Source organism: Chanodichthys erythropterus, chromosome 2, assembly GCF_024489055.1.
Source record: "Chanodichthys erythropterus isolate Z2021 chromosome 2, ASM2448905v1, whole genome shotgun sequence".
Classification (NCBI taxonomy): Eukaryota; Metazoa; Chordata; class Actinopteri; order Cypriniformes; family Xenocyprididae; genus Chanodichthys; species Chanodichthys erythropterus.
The window spans coordinates 6,545,001-6,562,961 of record NC_090222.1 but is presented as its reverse complement, the minus strand read 5'-3'; positions in this window follow the sequence as shown (position 1 = coordinate 6,562,961).

The following is a 17,961-nucleotide window of genomic DNA, read 5'->3' as shown; positions in this document are numbered from 1 at the left end:
AGGAAGAGTTCACCCTGAAATGAAAATTGTTATTTATCCTAATGTAATTCCAATATTCTTCAAAAAAATTATTTGAAATATGGCAACATGTCAGCAACATCTAACCTCACATGTTATTGCATGTGATTGCATCATGATGTTGATGGGACACACAAGAAGCAGTGAGGTTTGATGCTGTTGACCTGCTCTATATACATACTGATTTGAGAATGAATAACCACTTATTTCACTCTGTCCATCATATAAAGTGATATCGCTTCAGAAGGCTTTTACATTGCTTTTATGTCCTATTTACAGCTTCAAAATGATGGACCCCCTTGACTCACATTCTGTGTGTAACCCCTCCGGTTCTACTTGCACCCCTACGATCCGGGTTTGAACCTCCGTTTCCGGCATGGGAGGATGGTGCGTGTGACGAGCAGGGCGGGCGAGAGCCGTGAGGGAACGGCGCGAGGCCGGTGACGCGAGTGATAATGAGCGTCACCTGCGAGGCGTGCCGGCCTCGAGTCTCTCACGGAGGAGCTCCGGAGGCATAAAAGGAGGAGCGACTACAATGAAAGACGAGAGAGGACCAGGCCTGGACTTTATTTTATGTTTTGTTATGTTTGTGTAGCCGGCAGACGTCCGCGAGGGTCTGCCGGCATTACTTTCGTTTTGTTTGTTTATTTTATATTAAAGTTTGGTTGAATGTTCGCCGGTTCCCGCCTCCTTCTTCCCATATCTACTAACCTTGTTACATTGGTGCCGAAACCCGGGAGGAAGGAGGGACATGCTGTCGGAGAGCCCTCGCTGCTGAAGGGGATCGCGGTGCTGCGGAGTTCGGGCAGCGCGGGAGTGAAGACCGCGAGAGCCTGCCCGAAGCGGTGGTACTGGAGCCTAGTGAAAGGTGGGACGGAGAGCTCGAGGCCGTGCCCCTGGGACGAGGTGGGGTGGCTGCCGTCCAAGAGGGAGCGGAGGAGTCGCCGCCGTTCGCCGTGGGCCGGAGCCTGCTGCCGTCCGCCATAAAGGGGAGGAGCAGGGAACGGGGGACTCGCTGCCGGCTGCCCTCAGTCGGAGGAGCCATCGCCGGCTGCCAGGAGGCGGTCGAGGATCGGGCCGTCCACCGAGCGTCCAGTGCCACCGCATGGCACCGCGAAGAAGAGCCTCTCGGCAGGCTGAGGACCAAGCGGCAGTGTGTCGGGGAACCGGACCAAGAATTTTTTTTTTCTTTTTCCTCTCTCCCCTCTCTCGTCCTGTCGCTCCCCTTGCTTCCGTCTCCTTTCTCTCGTCTCGTCTGTCCTTACCCCCAGGTGCTGCGGCCGCCGAGACAGGCCCCGGGGGGGAATAGAGCGCAGTCTCGGAGGTACCCCCCGGCCTGCGAGGGGCGTTGGGGGTATGTGACGAGCAGGGCGGGCGAGAGCCATGAGGGAACGGCGCGAGGCCGGTGACGCGAGTGATAATGAGCGTCACCTGCGAGGCGTGCCGGCCTCGAGTCTCTCACGGAGGAGCTCCGGAGGCATAAAAGGAGGAGCGACTACAATGAAAGACGAGAGAGGACCAGGCCTGGACTTTATTTTATGTTTTGTTATGTTTGTGTGGCCGGCAGACGTCCGCGAGGGTCTGCCGGCATTACTTTCGTTTTGTTTGTTTATTTTATATTAAAGTTTGGTTGAATGTTCGCCGGTTCCCGCCTCCTTCTTCCCATATCTACTAACCTTGTTACAGTGCGCTATAACAAGGACGCCAAAACTGCAGCCTCTAGTGTACCTCTTGAGGCTAGGGGAGTGTGGTTTTACCTGCACAGTTCTCACTAGCTGGCCTCCGTTACACTCACCCCCTTGAATGTAACGGCACCAACGTAGCCCCTCTGTTTCTACTTGCACCGCTCAGAGTGGAAGTTGAACTGGCATTTCCAGCACGGGAGGTCGGTGTGCTAACAAGGACGCTAAAGACTGCAGCCTCTAGCGTACCTCTTGAGGCTAGAGGAGTAAGGTTTTACCTGCACAGCTCTCACTAGCTGGCCTCAGTTACACTCACCCTCCTAAACCTCACAACCATTCGGGTCACGGCACCAATGTAATCCCTCCGTTTCTACATGCACGGCTCTGAGTGGAATTTGAACCGGCGTTTCCGGCATTGGAGGGGGGGTGCTAACAAGGACGCTAACGACTGTAGCCTCTAGTGTACCTCTTGAGGTTAAGGGCGTGAGGTTTTACCTGCACAGCTCTCTCTAGCTGGCCTCCGTTACACTCACCCCCTAAACCTCACTACCATCCGGGTCACGGCACCAACATAACCCCTTGGTTCTACTTGCATCTCTCCAAGTGAAATTCGAACTGGCGTTCCCGGCATGGGAGGCAGGGTGTGTGCTAACAAGGACTCTAAAAACTGCAGCCTCTAGCATCAGATGCTAGAACGCCTCTTGAGGCCGGGGGAGTGAGGTTTACTTGCACAGCTCTTACGTGCTGGCCTCCGTTACATTTGGACAAAAACAGCAGAAAGATTCTTCAAATATTTAATTTTGTTTTCTTGCAGAAGAAAGAACATTTTTGAATGGTAGTATGAGGGTAAACAATGACAATTTTTATTTTAGGACTTTATTTTTGAACTATCGCTTCTTATAACTTATTTGTAATTATATCATATAGTAAAGCATTATAGACAAAACATTGTTTATCTATTTTGCATAGAGAAGATATGATTTATAGTATCTGAATCAGCTGTAGACTGCAGTAAGTTACTGGACAGCAATGAAACAAGAAGCACTTACAGTATAGCGTGCATATGTATATGTGTGTCTCCATGTGTGTTGAATTGTGCTGTGAATTGGAATCAAGAGAGCAAAAGGTAAAGAGAGAACACCTGGCCCACAATGCCCTTCACTGAGCAGTTCTGAGCACTTCCTGTACAGGTTGCCCCCTTTATGTGTCTGGTATGCATGTTTAGCAAGCTGCCAACATTTCCTTCCTCAGCTAAAGATACACTCTGTCTGAACCCTGACCAATACAAGGTCAGAGGTCATGCTCTACCCCCTCAACACCATGTGACCTCAGAGCAACACACATACAATTTCAGAAAGCATTGGCTACACACTGCCATGAGGTTGATAGTTCATTTTATAACAAACTGATCAAGAAATACAATATCTTCTAAATCTAAATCTAAATATTTAGAATATTAAATTTAGAATATTTTCCAGTTTGTCTGGGAAAGTCGAACTCCACTCTGCAAGTTAAAGCCCTTCAACTATTTTTTTTTTTTAAAAGCCATTGAAACCAAGGCATTATACATCATTATTCCTGTCATTGCTTTACTAATAAATAATTGTAGCTGCATATATTGTAGCCATCAGAACGCTCATGTCAGTGAGCCCTCATGTTATTTGACAGCTGGATGTGCTAGCAGCAAAAGACTGCAGTCAGATGAAAGCTAGAAGCTGTTGTGTTCTTGTCTCACGACTGACCTCCTCACCAAACTGGCTCAATGTGAATATGCGTTCAGTCTCTAATGACCCGCTTCCCTGCGTCCCATAATTCCTCTCTGGGCCACATCACATTCCATGACATTGGCCTACAGCACGGCTCTTCCAGCCTCAGCCAGCAAGCAAATAGTTGGAGAGATAAAGCGGGACAGTTGCGGGTCAGCGGATCAACCGTATTGCTAAGATGATTGTTCTGCCAGCCTTCTGTTGGAGCTGATGTGGCTGGAGCATGAGGGCTGGGCGAAAGCCGCTTTGCTAGAGGCGGCTCTGGCTCCAAAAACCTCTATTGTCTCTGGGCTCGTCCCCCACTAGCCCTGCGCCTGCCTGGGTAGAGGGAAGCCTGATGGCTGATGGAGGAGCCAGCCAAACCGACAACCTGCCCACGTCTACGATTGTTCAGGCCTGGTCTTTGGCACAGACGCCTCCACTGCAACATTTTTACACAACAGTGAGGAAGTCTCCATGTTAAAGAGGACGTGTTTTCAGGGCATCTCTCCTGGCTCATTCTGATACGCTTGTCAAGGGGATTCACGGTTGTAGGTGCCAAACTGTTTCTGTTGATGTTTGGTGTGCTAATAAACACATTTATGTGTCTTTTCCTTATAGTGGATGAACTTTTTTTTTTTTTTTTTTGTACACTTAAGCATTTGGCAGATGCTTTTTTTCCGAATTAACCTACAGAGCATGAGGTCTATGCTTTATCTGTAGATGCTTCTTGGCATTTCTGTAACTGTACCACAGGGGTTTACAAACTTAGGCTCAGGGTAATCATTACCATGCAAAAAATAAGAGTGAGAGAAATCAAAATTATATGCATTATATTATATAATTGTCCCTATAACTGCATGCAGTAATCTTTCCTCATAGTCTTTCAGCCTTGGTTTGTTGCACAGTGCACATGGCAGTGTAGGTTGTTCTGCTTATATAAATGAGAAGATTTTACCATGAACAATATTTATAAATGAGGCATATCTATCTGTGTGAGGCATATATATATATATATATATATATATATATATATATATATATATATATATATATATATTCAAAATTATTACTGATCCCTGCTCTATCAGTTGGACTACAGGAACAAGCTATGACTAATTTCTATTATTTTTAATTAAGGGTAAATATGATTTGATAACTTGCAAAGACTTCAAATGACACTAACTTTGGATCAACATACAAAATTGTCAAATATTATCCTTATATACTGTCAAAAAAAAAAAAAAAAAAAAAAAAAAAGGCAAAAATTAAACCTTTATGGATAGAATAGCTTTCACTGGGGCAGAACCCTTTTTACCTTATCTACCCCTAAAAGGTTCATATTGGTACCTTAGAGTAGTAATATGTAACCTTTTAGGGGTAAAAAGGCATACAATTGTCCCTTTAAGGCTTTACTGCCCTAGTTACAAGCTTCTGCACCCCTAAAGTGTACATTTTGCACATTTTATCTGAGAATGTTTTGTAATCATTACACTCACAGCATGTTCAGTGTCTGCTAAACTACATATATGATGTTTACTAACCACAAAACTTATACACATATTGTATTCTCTGTGTTACTGCCATATAGGCATTACTTTGACCCACTCATCTGTGGCTGATAACAGAAGACTTCCTAACTGTAACATTGGAGCATGCATATTGTGTAAAGCTGCTTTTGTGAACAGCGCTATACGAATAAACTTGAATGTAACTGAACTTTTTTTTTTTTTTTTGTAGCAGATCAGCTTGCAATGAATGTTTCCTTGACAAAACAGTTCTGAGCGAAGACCTCTGGCTGCGCGCTAAATATCCTGGAAGCGCAGGTTTCATCGTGACCCGGCGCGCTCTATTGTTCCGTCTGCGTTATTCCACAGACCCCGTGCTTAGATAAATCCCTCCCTCCCCCTTTGTCAGGAAACGATATGATTCCCGGCCCAGGGTAGTTAACCCTTTCAAACAGCCCGAGTCTGAACACACCCCCGTCACCTCCCCCTCGTTCCAGCGCTTGTGGCAGCACAAAGGGGTTTTGATTGGCCAAATATTAGCTCGGAGAAGCCTCATTTAGGGCTCTCTTCCTCATCTGCTCCTGCTCTCCCCGGTAATTAGCCCAGTCGTGGCAGTCACCTCATGCAGCTCCAGCCTGAGAGAGACACTTGACACGGCAGACATCAGAGGGATTTGGAGGAGCCTCTCACAGCGGCCCAACAGTTCTTAATTAACCACTTAGGTATCCGTGCGCTTGCTGCCTTCCAAACGGTCGGTCGAGGGAGGGGGTTCTTCACCGCCGATCTAAACACCAGGGGAAGCACACTATCAAAAGATCTTGTAAATGAAGGCTTGTGTAAATTATTTTTAATGATTCCCTCCTGGCACGTCATTATGTGTGTAGACGCGCGCAGGAGCTTCAGAGACGGCTCATCCTTGGCGAGGTCAGCCGCACAACCACTGTAACTAGCTGCTGCCTGTAAATGGCTTATTAATTAGTACTGTGGTTTTACATAGCTGTGAGCTCTGATGTATGGAGATGGAATTGTAATTGTGTGGGATCGGAAACGATAACCCATCTCAGGGCTACTTATGCAAATTGCCATATTAGAAAATCATTACCTATCCAAACACCGCAGCACAATGTGCATTACAATGATGGATTTTATGATAATTGTGGTTTAATTTCTTCTGTCTGGATTTTTGGAAAATAAGTTGGCCGTTTTGAGTGCGATTAATTCTGTATTAGTCGGAGCTCAGCATAGGGTCTGTAATTAATTTGTGCTGAACTCAGACCGTGGAGGTTATGATCGTTTTAGGAAACGGGAGATGGACTTGTTGCGCTCGGCCGAAGAGTCCTATTCAGAATGGACAATGAGGCGTACGATCGTTTTCCTCTGGCGTGAGCCTTGCGCAGGTTCTGCTGATTGTGTGAAATAGCCTGCGGTGAAATGATCAGGAGCAGCTATGAGTTATGATAGCACATGCAGCACTGTGGTCAAATACAGCTGCTTTAGAATTCATTTGTGCTTAAAAATTATTCATGCAATGGTTTTGGGGACACAAGGTCAATACAGATGAGGATGCATGAGATTCACTTTTTCCTTTCCAATCCGTGAACCTATGTGAACCTGGCCTATGCATAAATGTAGAGTAGAGTTAATGTAGAGAAGACAGAAAAACACAAACAAAAAAACAAAGATAAGATGAAAAAAGTACCCTGTAAATCAATCAATCAAAAATATTTTTGTTAACTAGATCAGTTTTTTTTTTTTAAATAAAAAAAAATAATAAGTATTTTATTTGTTTACCTGCATGCCATTAACTGACATCTGAAACGTGAACATAAGAATGTGTTCTTAAATGACTGAAATATTAACTTTAATAATTGTTTTCAGGTAAATAATTTAGGACAAAGGAGTTTGACGGACATATATATATATATATATATATATATATATATATATATATATATATATATATATATATATATATATATATATATATATATATATATATATATATATTAGGGCTGTCAGTCGATTAAAATTTTTTATCTAATTAATTACATACTCTGTGATTAATTAATCTAAATTAATTGCATACATAATTTTTGCTGTGAAAGTATTAAATATTTGTTCCTGAAGAAGATTCAGGAACAAGATTTGATGATGTGTGCCGTAACACCAAAGGTTGCATTAGACTTTAACTTTGTCCAACATTTTGACGGACAGGTTCGTAAAAAAATCCGTCATAATCCATTATTACCCATCATTTTAATTTGCATCTTTTAATAATCAAATAGATGAATTTAAAACATAACATAGGACTTGTGACGAGCAGGGCGGGCGAGAGCCGTGAGGGAACGGCGCGAGGCCGGTGACGCGAGTGATAATGAGCGTCACCTGCGAGGCGTGCCGGCCTCGAGTCTCTCACGGAGGAGCTCCGGAGGCATAAAAGGAGGAGCGACTACAATGAAAGACGAGAGAGGACCAGGCCTGGATTTTATTTAATGTTTTATTATGTTTGTGTGGCCGGCAGACGTCCGCGAGGGTCTGCCGGCATTACTTTCGTTTTGTTGTTTGTTTATTTTTGAATTAAAGTTACGTTGAATGTTCGCCGGTTCCCGCCTCCTTCTTCCCATATTTACGAACTTTGTTACAGGACTGTTTAAACATAAATATGAAACTATGTTTTCTTTAATGGCTAACATATAGCCTATAGTACAGGTGCTGGTCATATAATTAGAATATCATCAAAAAGTTGATTTATTTCACTAATTCCATTCAAAAAGTGAAACTTGTATATTATATCCATTCATTACACACAGACTGATATATTTCAAATGTTTATTTCTTTTAATCTTGATGATTATAACTGACATCTAAGGAAAATCCCAAATTCAGTATCTCAGAAAATTAGAATATTACTTAAGACCAATACAAAGAAAAGATTTTTAGAAACCTTGGCCAACTGAAAAGTATGAGCATGTACAGCACTCAATACTTAGTTGGGGCTCCTTTTGCCTGAATTACTGCAGCAATGCGGCGTGGCATGGAGTCGATCAGTCTGTGGCACTGCTCAAGTGTTATGAGAGGTTCAGGTTGCTCTGATAGTGGCCATCAGCTCTTCTGCATTGTTAGGTCTGGCATATCGCATCTTCCTTTTCACAATACCCCATAGATTTTCTATGGGGTTAAGGTCAGGTGAGTTTGCTGGCCAATTAAGAACAGGGATACCATGGTCCTTAAACCAGGTACTGGTTGCTTTGGCACTGTGTGCAGGTGCCAAGTCCTGTTGGAAAATGAAAGTTGCATCTCCATAAAGTTGGTCAGCAGCAGGAGGCATGAAGTGCTCTAAAACTTCCTGGTATACGGTTGCGTTGACCTTGGACCTCAGAAAACACAGTGTACCAACACCAGCAGATGACATGGCACCCCAAACCATCACTGACTGTGGAAACTTTACACTGGACAATCAAGCAACATGGATTGTGTGCCTCTCCTCTCTTCCTCCAGACTCTGGGACCCTGATTTCCAAAGGAAATGCAAAATTTACTTTCATCAGAGAACATAACTTTGGACCGCTCAGCAGCAGTCCAGTCCTTTTTGTCTTTAGCCCAGGCGAGACGCTTCTGACACTGTCTGTTGTTCAAGAGTGGCTTGACACAAGGAATGCGACAGCTGAAACCCATGTCTTGCATATGTCTGGTTCGTAGTGGTTCTTGAAGCACTGACTCCAGCTGCAGTCCACTCTTTGTGAATCTCCCCCACATTTTTGAATGGATTTTGTTTCACAATCCTCTCCAGGGTGCGGTTATGCCTATTGCTTGTACACTTTTTTTCTACCACATCTTTTCCTTCCCTTCGCCTCTCTATTAATGTGCTTGGACACAGAGCTCTATGAACAGCCAGCCTCTTTTGCAATGCCCTTTTGTGTCTTGCCCTCCTTGTGCAAGGTGTCAATGGTCGTCTTTTGGACAACTGTCAAGTCAGCAGTCTTCCCCATGATTGTGTAGCCTACAGAACTAGACTGAGAGACCATTTAAAGGCCTTTGCAGGGGTTTTGAGTTAATTAGCTGATTAGAGTGTGGCACCAGGTGTCTTCAATATTGAACCTTTTCATATCATTCTAATTTTCTGAGGTACTGAATTTGGGATTTTCCTTAGTTGTCAGTTATAATCATCAAAATTAAAAGAAACATTTGAAATATATCAGTCTGTGTGTAATGAATGAACATAATATACAAGTTTCACTTTTTGAATGGAATTAGTGAAATAAATCAACTTTTTGATGATATTCTAATTATATGACCAGCACCTGTACAGTACAGAGAAATTTCACGTGTGAATTACCAATTCAAATGTGAACAAAACCAAAAGCAATTAAATGTGTTATTATAATTAAAAGTGAATATATCGGGAGACGATTGATTTTGACCACTTCATGAAGTTTTATTTGGTAGAAAGCCTTTCTTTAAAGTGAATTTTGTTTTGTAAAAATTGTATCTAAATTTTAATCAATGTTTCATCAACCAATTACCTGGATGTAATAAATAAGAAGCAAATACAGCAGAAAATATAATCATAACCTGGAGGCGCGGGCTCGATCACTGGCGCGTGAACTGTGTCTTACACATGAATGAACCGAAATTCAGCGTATAGGCTGCTTGTCTCAGAGATATGAGAAATATTTCTATAGAAAGCATGAAATATCTACTTCAACGATGTGCTAGGTCATACCTCCGGATTTACGTTAACTCCTGGATGCTTTGCATTGATGTGGTAGCCTACTTTAGAGTGGACGAACTCCGGTGATATGCAAATTCCTTGCTGCAGACGACTTTATTTTTATCAACACTTCCATCAGACCGTTTTTTATAGGTAGCCTAAATGTTCCAGTCAATGATCCAGGCAGAACCAGCATGTTCTCGTTTCGACTTCATTTTACAGTTGAATGGTGGCTAGAACGGCTCCAGGTTCAAAGGTCAATACGGAATGGATTAATCTGCGTTTTTTTTTTTTTTTTTACGCGTTATTTTTTTCTCAGATTAATTAATCGAAATTATTGCGTTATTTTGACAGCCCTAATATATATATAAAATTGGGAATCCCTGAACTAAACTATTGGAAAAAAAATAAATAAATAAATACTTAACTGCTTGTTATTGTATGTGTGTTGTTTTATGTTCCCATTCAGTTGGTCACGTTCGACGCACGTCGGACAGACCGACGAATAGGATTCCTATTCGTCGGTCTGTCCGACGTACGTCTCTGTTCCCTCCTACAGGGAACGAGGGTTACCTATGTAACCGAGACGTTCCCATTCAGTCGGTCACGTTCGACGTACGTCGGACAGACCAACGAATAGGATTCCTATTCGTCGGTCTGTCCGACGTACATCTCCGTTCCCTCCTACAGGGAACGAGGGTTACCAATGTAACCGAGACGTTCCCATTCAGTCGGTCACGTTCGACGTACGTCGGACAGACCAACGAATAGGAATCCTATTCGTCGGTCTGTCCGACGTACGTCTCCGTTCCCTCCTTCACGGAACGAGGGTTACCTATGTAACCGAGACGTTCCCATTCAGTCGGTCACGTTCGACGTACGTCGGACAGACCAACGAATAGGATTCCTATTCGTCGGTCTGTCCGACGTACATCTCCGTTCCCTCCTACAGGGAACGAGGGTTACCTATGTAACCGAGACGTTCCCATTCAGTCGGTCACGTTCGACGCACGTCGGACAGACCGACGAATAGGATTCCTATTCGTCGGTCTGTCCGACGTACGTCTCCGTTCCCTCCTTCACGGAACGAGGGTTACCTATGTAACGGAGACGTTCTTTGTGGAACAAAATAAAACATTTCTGAATCTCCATGTAATATGAGAAGATGGCATATCTGTTAAAACTAAATAAATAAATGTAATAATAGTAATAATCATAAAACAAGTGCAAATAGCGATCAAAACTTGGTGCACAGAGTGGCAGATACTATTTGCACATCAATGTATTGTAGTATAGCCTATTATAAAACAGTATGCAATATTAACAACATATTCAGTGTATATGTTATATTTATTAAAATCATAAATGAATGCTGTCTTATTGGTACATTACTTGTCCCTGTCTCTAAAGCCCTCCCATACACCGCACCCTGAACCTACCCATTAAACACTTTATTCCCAGTATTAAATATGCTTTAGGCACTTAATTTCCACTTTTTGGTTATTTTTGTCATTTTTTATTCAAAACAAACAATGGGAAATGGCAGAAGAATGAGTTTGGGAAAGGGCGGCTTCGAACTCAGGTCGGTCATGTCAAAAGCTGACACCACCCTCCTTACTCTACTCCTCTGCCAACAAGGTGCGCTATTTGCACTTGGTGTAAATAAAGACTCGGTAAAAGTAGTACATACAACTCAAGCCTTTTCAAATAATAATGCAAATAAATTTTAGATAATTAATTGTAAATCCTTAATCAAAGCAACTCCATGCAACTCTTTAATCAAATATGGCACAGGTTTGTAACCAACCGCAGTAATCAAAGAGATTTGATGTTGTTGACATCCAACCTGTGCCATATTTGATTTGAGAACTGCATAATGAATTCAAGAAATTTTATTTTGGGGTTAATTATTAACATAAATTCTTGTGAAAATTATATAGTGCACAGGTTGTATGGATAATAACATAATTATAATGTTTTTGTCCTTTTTGAAACTTTACTCTTGCAATGTAGGTGCTAGATCAGTCCATCCCTAAATATTGACAAACTACATCAATTAATTTTTATATTGTGAAATGTATTTTTGATTTTAAATATGTTGATTTGTTACAAAGAGTAGATCACATCAAACCATTTCACAGATCAAGCCTTTCACTGTTAATTGCTATCAAAATGTGTCATTAACTTGGAAAAGTTTGTACTCTGTCTCAGCAACATTAATACAAATTTGTGCGAATGTAATTAGCTTCCAGCCCAGTGCTCAGACAAGTGCTTTGTAGTGCAAGTCTTCCGAGAATCATTACCAACTTTATATTCATGTGGAGAACAAATGGAACAGCTACCCGGCGTAGCCTTGATGAATTTCACCCGAGGCTAGAAGAGGATCATGAAAAAACTGTTGCGCTCGACAGGTTGAAAGACAAGACGTTCAGTCCGACACTTTTGAAATAGTGGCGTCCGAGATCAAAAGGGATGCATCTCTCGTACAAACTGCAGACAGTCTAACCATGCCACTTCATGGTGGGCATCCTCAAAAGAACCAAAACGAACGCTTGATACGCTAAAACAGAAGGAAAGCAGAACAGAGCTGTGTTTTTGTATATGCCAAGGGTAATGTGCCCAGTCAGTGTTCACCCGCTCCTAGGCACATTTACTAAACGGTTGCACAACTTTTGTGTGTGGGATTTCAGCAAGAACCTGCATCTTATTCAGTAACTTCAGTTAAATTCAAGATTGTTTATATAACGCTTTTCACAATGCATGTATAGTTTCAAAGCAGCTTTACAGAATATGCATATTTCAGTGTTACAATTTAGGATGTATTTTGCTATCAGTTAGAGATGTGCATGTCAAAATAACGTCTATATGGCAGTAATATAGAGTTATAATATAATACATGTCTTGTGGATAGTTAGCGTCATGTATTCAGTTAAGCAGACGCAATGAACATTTTAGGCGGTAATTACAAATTGTGCTCGTAATGATTACAATCTACTGATAATATTTGACAGTTTTTTATGCTGATCCAAAGTTACCATCTTCTGGATTTCTTTGCAACCAGTAACACAATCTAATTTTAGCTGCAATAGCACTATTTACACTAAGTAATATAAAAACGCTTTCATTTCTGTGTAGATTAGGATCATTATAAATTTAATCAGTGCTGTTTTCCTGACATTAATATTGCACTTTTGCTGGAGCCGAATGAGTTTAAAGTGCCCCATAATGCTTTTTCAATATTAGCTGTTTGTGAATGTAAAAGGTATGCAAAGTTTTAAAGATCAAAGTGCACAACAATTAAAGTTGTTGTCTCCTAAAAGAAAGAATCGATTCTGAACGGATTCCATTTGCATAATGCCAGCCTATTGGTTGCCCGCAAACAGCGTCTACTTTGACCCGCCCTCAAACACCATAGTTGTAGCTGAGGCCTGGAAGAGTTTGTTTTGTGTTGTCAACATGTCAAGAAGTCTCTGCTTTCAGCACTGCAAATCTACTTTGCTCGCACTTTCAAATGATGAGGACTCGTGCTCAAATTGATACAGAAACTCTGACACCATCATTCATATGACTGTGTATACAAGTGCTGAGGAAGCCTCCGGAGCTGAAATTCAGATAAGATAATGAACGTTTAGTTTCTGACACACGCTGAAAGCGGTAGACCAATCACAACAGACTGAATAAGACTGAATAAGAACAGACTTAAATCCTCTAAGGTTTTTTTTTTTTTTTTTTTTTTTTTTTTTTAATCCACAACCATTTGCATGATGATTCCTTTATTTTTGATCATATGTTATAGTATGGCATATTTTATATAATTTTAATACATATTGCCTACATTTAAGCTTGTTTAACAAATATTAGAAGTAAAAATTAAACATTTAGAAGTAATTCAAGTGTAATCAACCAGTCTATGCTGTCCTGTTTCCACCGTAACGGCGTTGAATCTCGTGCCGGAGATAGCTTTCGTTCGGCGGGGAAACTGCTAACTTCAGACCGCCGCCCTGCATTTCACTCGTAGCTAAAAATGCTGTGTCTGACTCCATAACCTGTCCATAAATAATCAGTGTACAATTCTGAGAACATATGCACCAATTTGATGGAGTTGCTTTGGGAAAAAAAACAAACAAACAAAAAAAACCCCACTAATAACCATTTTCTCTTTGAGAAATGATGTGCTGTGCAATGTATATTATGAGAAAACTAGTGTCTTTTTGACCTTGGATGAATCCAAATTGATTGGAGGAGACCTCCAAAAAAAAAAAAAAAAGTACCTTTAAAATAGCATAATAGGGGTCCTTTCAAAAAAAAAAAAAAAAAAAAAAAAAAAAAAGAAGAAATTAATTAATCAATCAATCAATTAATTAATTAATTAATTAATTAAAGAGACATGTAAATTTTCTATTGATCATGGCAGCAGTTATTCATAACATCATGGAGAAAGGTGATATGACTGAGTGCAGTCTCGGAATTTTCTGATGCTGGGATGCAGTACAGTCCCAGTGAAGTATGTCAGACTGCATAAGTCTGCTGAATCTTCCACGATCGAGAACCAACCAGGAATTCTGCCTTTAGTGAATCGCAGATTGCACATGCAAATAAACTCTGTGAGCCAGAAGTCAGAAATGTAATGAAATCAGCATCTGTTGATTTCCTTGTAATGATAACATATGATCAGTGTTTTATTTGCATGCTTGGACTGACCCTAATACATCATATTCCTGTCATAATTTTATGTGTTGTCTAAGCGTATTACAAGGCCTTGCCTAAGTTATTAAGCAGCTGCTCCTGTGCCCGGCTGAAGAGGTCATTGTGTGTGTTTTTTTTTTTTTTTTTCTTGGACTTGCTCTGCCTCTCTGAAAATCACACTGTTGCACACTCATAGCCAAGCATAATACAAACCGTATGTCCCAAGAAGCTATCAGTTGCATTAAGCATGTCTGACTGTTTTAACAGGCTTCGCCCCATGAAACAAACACACACACTTACACCCTCATACATTACTCGCCTCCGTAACACTTGGTGTTGTCATGCCCAGTGGATGAGACGTTTTATAGTTCTCGGCTATCAAACTGTTTCTGCTGTATTTTATGCCCTGCATGACACATTACAGATTTCATCTGAAGCAAACAGTTGGCAAATATATGATGAATGTGTAGACAGCTGCTGGTCACAAATACCTGGGGATCAACAATAAACATGTTTATCTCGATTCCCTTTTTAATGCCTGTCAGGCTGCAGGGCGTTTCGTGCCAGAGTGGCAGGAACAAAAGAATAGCGCATCCGATCCTGTGCATTGCGTTAATTAAAATTAGGATGTGCTACTTGCAATTATTCTTATTAGAATGTTGTGATCTTTTTGTTCGCTGCTGTCACTCATTGCAAAACGAATAACAATGTTGTCAAAAGAGCTACGACTTAGCTTTGTCAAAAAAAGATGAAATACTGTAGCGACCTTCCGAGGACAGTTACATGGAGATCATGCAGGAAGACTTCCACTTCCCCCTCCAAGCCCTGTGCTGATGGACACACACCGCAGCCAGTGTTTTTTCAAGGGAAGGTCTGTTTATTCTACAGGTAACGATCCAAATCCGACAGACATTCGCCCCTCAGGAGGTGAGGTGCTCACTCACTTTTTTGTCATTTCATCTCCTCTGTGAAATCCATTAGGTCAGACGCACAGCTTTCTTAGCGCGCATGTTCTGTATTCGTTTAAGATTTTGAGCGATGGCATTTCCCACCGGTTCCGAAAGGAAAACGTGGCCACGTAGAGATTTGCAAACCTGCTCTAATGTCTCTGTCAGGAAATTTGATGAGACCCTTAACAATGTGATTGGAACAGTGTTGACGGTTTTGAATTTCATTTTTAATTTTGACATTTTTGTGACGTTAATAATATTAGGGACAAGAAAGGAAATTATTTGGCGAACGGTAGCAACAAGGAAATGTCGCAAGTCAGATTTAAAATACCACGTGAGCACCACGGCTCAATATGTATCCTGTTGCATATGTAGAAATTGTTGTTTGTTTGTTTAAATAGTGACAGCAGAGAAAAGAAATGTTACGAGCCGAATTTGAACTCTATTCGCCCACGTGAGCAGCGTAGCTCAATATGTCAGAGCACATGTTCTACATTTTTTTTCTGGTCTTTCTCTTATTCTTTGATCATTTCTTGATAATGACAGTAGACGAAGGAAATTATTTGAGTAGTGGAATCAGGAAGTGTTGCAGGCTGGATTTAAACTCATCTCGACCACATGAGCACTACAGCTCCGAATATCAAAGCATGAACAATTATGTTTTTAAATTGAGCTTTTTTGCTACTTTTATTAATAGTAATAGTGAAGAGAGTATTTGAACTTGCATCACCCACAGAAACACGGCAGCTCAATGTATTGTAACATGAAAAATCAGGATTTTGTTTTGTTTGTTTGTTTTCAATATTATTTTTGTCCTTTTTGCCACTTAGTCATTTATAGTGATGGTGAAGACAGGAAATGTCGCAAAACGAATTTGAACTTGCATCATCCAAATGAGCACCACAGCTAAGTATGTCAGAGCATGAAAAATCTCTCACTCAAGACCTTGATATACTTCAAGCGAAAACGAAGAACGAACTGGTGTGACGTCATTTTGAACAAAATCAAGACAAAAAAAAGTTTGTTTGTAGTTTGAAACAGCTTGACAAAGCAAACTTTACAGAAAAGTTCACTATGGCTGGTAAACACCTTTAAAATACCATTGTTTATTTCTTCTGTTCAGTCCATCAAGGTCAGACGTCCATGAGTAAAAACACAAACAGCTGCTTTATAGTAGAAAATTAAATTCTGATCAAAAGTGACATGGACATTTTTTTTTTTTTTTTTTTTTCATATTTATTACAGTGAAGCTGCTGCTTTATAGCAATCTATTCTATAAAGTGCTACATAAATAATATGACTTGACTTGACTAGAGTGCCGAATTGCAGAGCTTGTGCAGACATATCCACATCGCTATTATCAGAAACTTTCTTAACTGCTGTTTTCTCACCGCTGTCATTTTTTTGTGCATTTATGTTGTTATTAAGAGGAAAGCATGCAGCACATATTTACACATGAATCTAAATGCCACTTATTTCACTAACAGTATGGTTGCGTATTTCAAACTTATTTTCACCCCTAAATGAAGAATGAAAAAGAAGTTCGCCTTGAGTATATCCGGGCCCTCCCTCCCTCCCTCACTCAATTTACTTACTTTTAATAGCGATAGCAAAGACAGGAAATGTCTAACATCGCCCACATTGTAGTATAGCATGGACCCCTCCCCCACCACCACCTCATTTGTTTTTCAATATAATTTGTTGCTTGTTTGCCACTTTTTTTTTTTTTTAATATAGTGGAGAGAGGATTACAAATATAAGCAAAGACTATAGAGTGGTTGTCAACCAGGAGTCCGGGGGCCTTAGCCAACTTCCAAGATTATTATTTTATTTATATATTATAAATGTATTTACAATGATAAAAAAGTAATGAAAAAAAAAAAAAAAAAAGCAAACCGGAACAACTGTTTTATTAAAAAACCCAGTTCTGGAATCACAGTCAACATTTATTGGGGTTAATTCATTTAATATATCGAGACTCCCAGTTTGTGTTAATCAAACAGAGTGATAATGAGCAGCTTTGTCATAATTAGAGAGAAAATATTTTCGTCTACATGGGGTGCCTTTGAGTCGCATAGGTTGAGAACCAGAGCAGTGTACGCTGACGTAACCCTCCATGACTTGTGATTAAATTTGCTTCCTTTTCTGTTGTTTTCAATCAGCCGTCTAAAACACGAACCTCGGGAAAAACGGATCCGAACGGCACGGCCGGCCAGGTCTAGCAGCTGGTCATACTGGCACATGGCAGCTCTTCAGCGAGCCTTTGAGATAATAAGTTCTACATCTGCCAAAAGAAGGGCTCTGTCTGCCCAGCAAATTTACAACTCACTAGTGGGAAACAGAGACTCCTGCAGAATTTTTTATGCGAGCTCTTTGAATTTTATTAATGTAATGCAAACACAAGCCTTCCAACACATTAAATTGTTGATGTTATGCGAATACACTCTGGGACTGCAGATTCTCATTAACATTATTTGCATGTTAATCTGCATCTTTTTAATTAGTGATATTATTTATGCACATAATTTCTACAGCATGATGCCAGCTCATGGGCACATTAATTAATCTACCGAGATACCAAACTGTTCTCCCTCACTTTTATTTGTTTACACGCTGTTCCGAATTCAGGGAAAGTGACAGGGAAAAAAAGATGCCCAAAGAA